Here is a 10000-nt window from a genome sequence, read left to right on the forward strand (position 1 = left end):
TAAGGATAAAATTTTTGCTTTAAAGACAATGTGTACATAAAATTTCCCTATAGACAAAAATCCTATGAAATGTAATTTTCTAAAAATGTTTTGCCAAATTGTTTTACAAAGAACTTTTACCATAATCTGTATACTATTTGATAGCCCATTGTAGCTGTTTAGAGATTTTACAATGAAATTTCCTTAAAAATTTTGTTTTGCTAAAATATTTTGTGAACATTTCTTTTAAGGCATTTCCTGGAAAATTTTAACAACCTAATTTGTTATCATATGGACATTTTGTTTGAGAACAATTAACTGCAAGATTCTTATTTCAAAATACTTCCATTCTAGTGTTTTAATCAGTTCGCATGCTTCTTTACATATCAACACAAATGTGTGCAACTTAAGTCTTACGCCATGAAATAGACCAAAGTGTATGTATGTATCCTTTATGGAGGAGCTCCTGTCGTAGTCAAGTGCATGGGGTATAGTAAACAATAACAACAACAGCATACCTACAAAACCAATTTCATATTAAAATATCACTTTGAATGCAAAGTCACATTAACTTTTTTGACATTAAATCCAAAACTTATCATGGTAACATGATTCAAAGAAGAACAGTGTTAAAAAATCACTGAAAATCAGAACTTCTGATAGATTTTCTATATATGGGAGCTATATCTAATTCTGAACCGATTTCGAGCAAACTTCTCCCATAATACGGTAGTCGTCGAGGTAAGCGCTGTACAAAATTTTGGCAAGATTAGTCAAATAATGCGCTTGCTGTAACTCTAGGAGTGAAAATCGGGCGATATACATATATGACAGCTATATCTAAATCTGAACAGATATCCATGAAAATCACCAGTAATGTCGAGAGTCATTTGAAAATCCTTCTTGCCAAATTTCGAGAAAATCGGTTTACAAACGACCATTTTATGGCAGTATTACTGCAAATCGGACGAACATATATATGGGAGCTATATCACAATCTGAACTGATTTTAATGAAATTCACCTGAAAAATTTCAAGAGAATCGGGTAACAAATGACCATTTTATTGCATTATTGCTGCAAATCGGACGAACATATATATGGGAGCTATATCAAAATCTGAACCGATTTTAATGAAATTCACCTGTGATATCGGGAGTCACACGAAAATCCTTCCTGCCAAATTTCAAGAGAATCGGGTAACAAATGACCATTTTATGGTAGTATTACTGCAAATCGGAAGAACATATATATGGGAGCTATATCCAAATTTAAACCGATTTTTATGAAATTCACCACTGCTAACGTTAAAAGTCATAAGAAAATCCTTCCAGCCAAATTTCGAGAAAATCGGTTAACAAATGACCATTTTATTGCTGCATTACTGCAAATCGGACGAACATATATATGGGAGCTATATCAAAATCTAAACCGATTTTAATGAAATTCAACTGTGATTTTAAGAGTCATTAGAAAATCCTTGGTGCTAAATTTCGAGAAAATCTGTTAACAAATGACCATTTTATTGCATTATTGCTGCAAATCGGACGAACATATATATGGGAGCTATATCACAATCTGAACTGATTTTAATGAAATTCACCTGTGATGTCGGGACTTATACGAAAATCCTTCTTGCCAAATTTCAAGAGAATCGGTTAACAAATGACCATTTTATTGCATTATTGCTGCAAATCGGACGAACATACATATGGGAGCTATATCAAAATCTGAACCGATTTCCATGAAATTTGCCAGTAACATCGAAAGTCATAAGAAAATCCTTCCTGCTAAATTTCGAGAAAATCTGTTAACAAATGACCATTTTATTGCTGCATTACTGCAAATCGGACGCACATATATATGGGAGCTATATCAAAATCTGAACCGATTTTAATGAAATTCACCTGTGATATCGGGAGTCATACGAAAATCCTTCCTGCCAAATTTCAAGAGAATCGGGTAACAAATGACCATTTTATTGCATTATTGCTGCAAATCGGACGAACATATATATGGGAGCTATATCAAAATCTGAACCGATTTTAATGAAATTCACCTGCGATGTCGGAAGCCATAAGAAAATCCCGTCTGCCAAATTTCGAGAAAATCGGTTAACAAATGATCATTTTATGGCAGTATTACTGTAAATCGGTCGAACATATATATGGGAGCTATATCAAAATCTGAACCGATTTCAATGAAATTCATCTGTGATATCGATAATCATAAGGAAATCCTTCCTGCCAAATTTCGAGAAAATCGGTTGACAAATGACTATTTTATGGCAGTATTACTGCAAATCGGTCGAACGTATATATGGAAGCTATATCCAGATCTGAACCGATTTTTTCCAATTTCAATAGGCTTCTTCTCTAGGCCAAAAAAACACCCCCGTACCAAATTTGAAGACGATCGGATAAAAATTGCGACCTGTAGTTTGTACACAAATTAACATGGCCAGACGGACAGACAGACAGACAGTAAGAGAGACAAACGAACATAGCTAAATCGAATCATAAAGTGATTCTGAGTCGATCGGCATACTTATCACTGGGTCCATCTCTCTTCCTTTTGGGTGTTACAAACTAATTCACTAAGTTATAATACCCTACACCACAGTAGTGGTGTAGGGTATAGAAAGCATAAAAAGTCTTCATGGCTGACTTATTTTGTTATCCTTTTTCAGGAAAATTTCGGTTAGAAAAGATTTGTTAACCGTTTTAAGTTTCTCTCTACTGTGCAGCTTCATTAGTAGCTTTGTTCCGAGAAACATCAAATTGCAACAAAATAATTGGCCATAACCATAACTCTTTACCTCTAATGCAGATGCCATTGCAAATCCATCCAAACATCCATCAGGTCGGTTGTTATAAATACAAATGAGTTCTACATACCAAGGCAATGTCAATTATCAACATCTACATCTGGGAGCAAGGATACCTTGAAACAAAAAAAATAATAAAGGATGCTACTATTTGCCAATCTAGCTAACTATGCATTGGGCTATACATGCATAGTACAAAGATGAGTACCAGTTTCTTATATTCCAGGAATAGAAAAATAATTCGATAGTACGGGCAGTTCTCGTTGAAAGGGCTGGGGTGTGATATAACCACAGAAAGAGGCTATGGAGACTGAATTTTCTAAGAATTAAACAGTTTACAATGTATCACAATGTGTACTCATGCGTTGTCTGCATGATTTGGTACTCCCTCGTATGTGAGGCACGGACTATGTCGTATCTTGGTGTACAATGGCATGGTATTTGGATGTCTATGGGGTTAAGATATGCTCTAGGTAAGCTCTTGTTAATACCCAGTTATGTGATCGGTTCGTATGGACGAACATGGCTAGATAGTCTTAGAATTCTACGATCACTACTGTCAATGGTGGTCACGAAATTTCTAAATCTGCTTATACACATCTGTGTAATAAGAGCGCCACAAAAGTTTTTATTATGTATGAAACTTTTGCATGACCCCCACGGGCACACTTGCAGAAGTCCTAACGCTGAACTCAATTTTCAATGGTTTTCAAGCATAAATCGGCCGATATGCTACTATGACGCTATCGATATTCGTACGAACTTCATCAATCGTCACTGGCTTGCTCGCCTAGACCATAGACTTGACATAGCTCCACAGGAAATAGTCTAACGCCGCTAAATCACTCAACTGAAACAGCCAATCAACTGGACCATTTCTTGATATAACACGTTCTCCTAAACCTAGTTTCCAATAAATAGATGTGCGGCTTGTGGTGTCATGCTCTCGGAACCACATGTCCTTCAAGCCCATATCATCCAAATGGGGACCAAAAAATATTCTATTATCATTGAATGGTGGCGCTTCCCATTCACATTAATGTGCATGTCTTGATTATCATGGAAGAAGTGCGGCCCAATGACGCCGCCGGCCCGTAAACCTCACCAAAACTTAATTTTTCTGGATGCAGTATGACTCATGGTGTAGGTGTGGATTGCTGTGCAACCAATAACGCATATTTTGCTTATTGACGAAGGCCAGTAATGAGCCTCATCGCAAAAGTGGATGTAGCGCTCTTAAGATTGAGACCACTGACTCCGAATTTCGGTTGTAAATTTGAATAATTTCGACTCGTTGTTGGCTCGTATTTCTTTCCATCATGAAATGGCAAATCTTACTGAAGAGAAATGTTAAAAGAGCAGCAAAGAATATCGGTCTACATTTATAGCGTTCCTGAGAAAAAAAAAACCCTTATACGTATATGACCCACAATTTTGGCTCACTGTCAAGGTTTGGGATTGGTTCATACGGTTCATACTTTTAAAAACTGTGCCACGTACTGGCTATAATCAGATATAGCTCCCATATTTTAGCAGAATCCATGGTGTTGGGCTCCCAAGATTCTGCCCGGCCGAGCTTAGCATTCTTTTACTTGTTTTCAAGGTAATAGAAATAGTAAAGAGGGTGACAGAGTAAAACACGAGAGCAGCTGTTCACGAACAGCGAACAAGCAGTGTAAGCCGCACAAAGAAAATCAAAGCAACCACCATACAAACCGATGGTGTGCAGCAAAGCAATCAGATGTGAGACGAGGTTGGTTTTGATAGTTTTTATACCCTACACCACCACTGTGGTACATGGTATTATGACTTAGTGCATTTGTTTGTAACACCCAGAAGGAAGAGAGATAAACCCATTGATAAGCATACATATCGACCCAGAGTCACCATCTGATTCGATTTAGCTGTGTCTGTCCGTCTGTCTGTCTGTCCGGCTGTTTGTCCGCCTATCTGTCTGTCCGGCTGTATCTTTGTCCGTCTGTCTGTCCGTCTTTCTGTCATCTGTCTGTCCGTCTGTCCGTCTGTCTGTCCGTCTGCCCATCTGTCTGTCCGTCTGTCTGTTCGTCTGTCTGTCCGTCTATCTGTTGTACTGTCCGTCTGTCTGTTCTTCTGTCCATCTATCTGTTTTTCTGTCCGTCTGTCTGCCCGTTTGGTCCAAACATATATCGATATAGCTGCTATGGAGCATAAGGTATACATTTTCGCCGGATTTTGACAAAAGTTGGTTTACGTTTATACCCGAGGTGGTGGGTATCCAAAGTTCGGCCCGGCGGAACTTAATGCCTTTTTACTTGTTATATATTAGTTTGCAAGGCGAGTGCCATTCAACATCATGGTCTTACTTTGGGTCGTTGAAATTCAAAATCAATTGTTGCAGGAAAATGAACAAATTTTGTCGTTTGTTTTTAGACCAAAGTTGTTGTTTCTCAAAATTACTTTGATCTGTGAAAATTCGGAATTCATAGTGGTGGGTACTCAAGATTCGGAACGGCCGTATATTTTACTTGTCTTTATAACCTCCACCATAGGATGGGGGGTATACTTATTTCGTCATTCTGTTTGTAACTACTCGAAATATTCGTCTGAGACCCCACAAAGTATATATATTCTTGATCGTCGCGACATTTTATGTCGATCTAGCCATGTCCGTCCGTCCTTCCGTCCGTCCGTCCTTCCTTCCGTCCGTCCGTCCTTCCGTCCGTCCTTCCGTCCGTCCTTCCGTCCGTCCGTCCTTCCGTCCGTCCTTCCGTCCTTCCGTCCGTCCTTCCGTCCGTCCGTCCTTCCGTCCGTCCGTCCTTCCGTCCGTCCGTCCTTCCGTCCGTCCGTCCTTCCGTCCGTCCGTCCTTCCGTCCGTCCGTCCTTCCGTCCGTCCGTCCTTCCGTCCGTCCGTCCTTCCGTCCGTCCGTCCTTCCGTCCGTCCGTCCTTCCGTCCGTCCGTCCTTCCGTCCGTCCGTCCTTCCGTCCGTCCGTCCTTCCGTCCGTCCGTCCTTCCGTCCGTCCGTCCTTCCGTCCGTCCGTCCTTCCGTCCGTCCGTCCTTCCGTCCGTCCGTCCTTCCGTCCGTCCGTCCTTCCGTCCGTCCGTCCTTCCGTCCGTCCGTCCTTCCGTCCGTCCGTCCTTCCGTCCGTCCGTCCTTCCGTCCGTCCGTCCGTCCTTCCGTCCGTCCGTCCTTCCGTCCGTCCGTCCGTCCTTCCGTCCGTCCGTCCTTCCGTCCGTCCTTCCGTCCGTCCGTCCTTTCGTCCGTCCGTCCTTCCGTCCGTCCGTCCTTCCGTCCGTCCGTCCGTCCTTCCGTCCGTCCGTCCTTCCGTCCGTCCGTCCTTCCGTCCTTCCGTCCTTCCGTCCGTCCGTCCTTCCGTCCTTCCGCCCGTCCGTCCGTCCGTCCGTCCGTCTGTCTGTCGAAAGCACGCTAACTTCCGAAGGAGTAATGCTAGCCGCTTGAAATTTTGCCCTAATACTTCCTATTAGTGTGTGTCGGTTGGTATTGTAAATGGGCCATATCGGTCCATGTTTTGATATAGCTGCCATATAAACCGATCTTGGGTCTTGATTTCTTGAGCCTCTAGAGGGCGCAATTCTCATCCGATTTGAATGAATTTTTGCACGAAGTATTTTGTGTTGTATGATAGCCAACAACTGTGCCAAGTATGGTTCAAATCGGTTCATAACCTGGTATAGCTGTCATATAAACAGATTTGGGGACTTGACTCTTTGAGCTTCTGGAGGGCGCAATTCTTATCCGATTTGGCTGAAACTTTGAATGACGTATTTTATTTTTACTTTCAACAACTGTTTTAAATAAGGTTTAAATCGGTTCATAACCTGATATAGCTGCCATATAAACCGATCTGAGATCTTGACTTCTTGAGCCTTTAGAAGTCGCAATTATTATCCGATATGCCTGAAATTTTGTACGACGGATCCTCTCTTGACTATCAACATACGTGTTTGTTATGGTCTGAATCGGTCTATAGCCTGATACAGCGCCCCTATAAATTGATCTCTCTATTTTACTGCTTGAGCCCCCAAAGGGCGTAATTCTTATTCGAATTGGCTGACATTTTACACAGATCTCCAATAGATATTTCAATTGTGGTCCAAACTGGACCATATCTTGATATCGCTCTAATAGCAGAGCAAATCTTTTCTTATATCCTTTTTTGCCTAAGAAGAGATGCCGGGAAAAGAACTCGACAAATGCGATCCATGGTGGAGGGTATATAAGATTTGGCCCGGCCGAACTTAGCACGCTTTTACTTGTTTCTTGTTATATATTAGTTTGCAAGACGAGTGCCATTCAACATCGTGGTCTTACTTTGTATCGTTGAAATTCAAAATAAATTGTTGCAGGAAAATTAACAAATTTTGTTGTTTGTTTTTCGACCAAAGTTGTTGTTTCTCAAAATTACTTTGATCTGTGTAAATTTTTAGCGGAATTCATAGTGGTGGGTACTCAAGATTAGGCACGGCCAAATTTTTTACATGTTTTTATTATTATTTCTGCTTTTTAAGGGAATCCATGCAAGGAACTTTCCCAATGGGATGTAGAGGGGATATGAGATTCAGCCCGGCCAAACTTCACGCTTTCTTAAATGTTTCTTGTTTTAATCTTAGTTAAACTAAGGATTTCAACCTAGCTGTCGTGCCGATATCTCTACTGATAGCCTCTTAAACTCACATCAGTTGGCATTTTCTTAAGATTTCTCTAGAATATGGATTGGGCTGAACTTATCTTGGGGTATATTTAAAATCCAAAAGTTGTTCCACTAATTTAAGACTTATCTGAGTTCTTAATCTTACAAAATTGGTTAAAAAAATAAATATTTCCCTCATATATTTCTAATAAATTTAAGGCATTTTGTCAATCTATGACGCAATTAAAAAAAAATCACTTAATTAGATTTAGCTTTTCATTTTCACAACCACCCAGCAGCAGCAGTACATAAAGGACTATCTCAACATTATTAGTCATAATGAAAAATTGTAAAAATTCAAATTATTAAGCGTATATATAGACTCAGTTAACAAATTAAGCCATACAAAAGCGAGTTTAAAGCCTAATCAAATTAAGCCACCAAAACCAAAGGCCCATTAACAATTCCAGCCCATAGAGTATATCATCCCTTAGACACCCACATCAGCACCCCCACTTTCGACGAGGTAACGCATTCACACCAAAGGCAATTCATTTTCACGATCCTCTGTTGAAGCTGCTTTTATTTTCGGTGTGAAAATGTTTATTGGTTCGGAGGTTTTTCTGGTGTTCTGTTTTTTTCGCATCTCTTTTTTTTCTTCTTTGTTTCGTAGGAGGTATTTCTTGCTTGCTGGGGTGATAATAAAACTTGCTGCATTACCGACAATAAATCATGTCAGCTCATCAAAGACTTGCCAGAGAGAAGTAGCAAACGAAAAGAAAAACCTAAGAACGGCGTCATAAAAAGATACCACCCCCCCCTATAGAATGCTAAGGGAGGTGCTGCTGCTGGCACACACATCCCCAACTCCACACCACCAAAATACCAAAATACTCTCAACAAAAGGTCTGTAGGCATTCAATAGCATTGAAAAAGGACAACAATAAGCACCAAGTCGCAGCAACAGTGATACACAAATAAAATAATGGACTATATAAATAAACCCCGCCCGCCCAAGAATGCCTTTGAAAAGTGTATTCAATTCTGTGGGCGATATTGGGTAAATAAATCAAAATTGTCCCTTAATGATGGAGAAAATTATGGATCTTGGGCAGTTAATAAGTATAAATATTTGGTAAATAAATCGTAGTAGTGGCATTTTCAAATCGAAACGAAAATAAATCTTGTTGGCGACAAAATGTTACTTGCTCAAGTCAACTTGGTAGTTAACTAGTGCACAGTGGGGGAGGGGGGTATTGGGATAATAGCATGCTATTAAATAAACGATTATATGAGAATTATGATTCGCCTGTCTATGGAACAAACAAGTGGTTGAAGTAGGAGATAAATCTCAAAAGTCAGAGCATAATATGCATAATTTTTAATTAAAACAAGTAAAAAGGAGTTAAGTCTGGCCTGGCCGAATTTTGGGTACCCACCTGCTATGGCAGCTATATCCAAATCATGGCCCCAAACCCCTAAATAGAGAGATCGGTCTATATGGCAGCTATTGGGTTGCCCAAAAAGTAATTGCGGATTTTTCATATAGTCGGCGTTGACAAATTTTTTACAGCTTGTGACTCTGTAATTGCATTCTTTCTTCTGTCAGTTATCAGCTGTTACTTTTAGCTTGCTTTAGAAAAAAAGTGTAAAAAAAGTATATTTGATTAAAGTTCATTCTAAGTTTTATTAAAAATGCATTTACTTTCTTTTAAAAAATCCGCAACTACTTTTTGGGCAACCCAATATATGCAAATCTTGATCGATCTGAGCCAAATTGAGGCAGGATGTCGAGAGGCCTAATTTGACTCACTGTCCCAAATTTAAGCAAAATCGGGTAATAAATGTGGCTTTTATGAACCTAAGACCATAAATCGGAGGATCGGTCTATATGGCAGCTGTATCCAAATCTGAACCGATCAGGGCCAATTTGAAGAAGGATATCGAAAGGCCTAACACAACTCACTGTCCAAATTTTCAGAAAAATCGTATTATAAATGTGGCTTTTATGGGCCTAAGACCCTAAATCGGAGGATCGGCCTATATGACAGCTATATCCAAATCTGTACGGATCTGGGCCAAATTAAAGAAGGATGTCGAAGGGCCTTACACAACTCACTGTCCCAAATTTCAGCAAAATCGAATAATGAATGTGGTTTTTATGGGCCTAAGACCCTAAATCGGAGGATCGGTCTATATGGCAGCTATATGAAAATCTTGATCGACCTGAACCAAATTGAAGAAGGATGTCGAAAGGCCTAACACAACTCACTATCCCAAATTTAAGCAAAATCGGGTAATAAATGTGGCTTTTATGAACCTAACACCATAAATCGGAGGATCGGTCTATATGGCCGCTATAACCAAATCTAGACCGATCTAGGGCACACAGAAGAAGGATGTCGAAGGGCCTAACACAACTCACTGTCCCAAATTTCAGCAAAATCGGATAATAAATGTGGCTTTTATGGGCCTAAAACCCTAAATCGGAGGATCGGTCTATATGGCAGCTATATCCAAATCTGGACCGATCAGGGCCAAATTAAAATGGAATGTCGGAGGACCT

This window comes from Stomoxys calcitrans, chromosome 2 (assembly GCF_963082655.1).
Source record: "Stomoxys calcitrans chromosome 2, idStoCalc2.1, whole genome shotgun sequence".
NCBI classification, from domain to species: Eukaryota; Metazoa; Arthropoda; class Insecta; order Diptera; family Muscidae; genus Stomoxys; species Stomoxys calcitrans.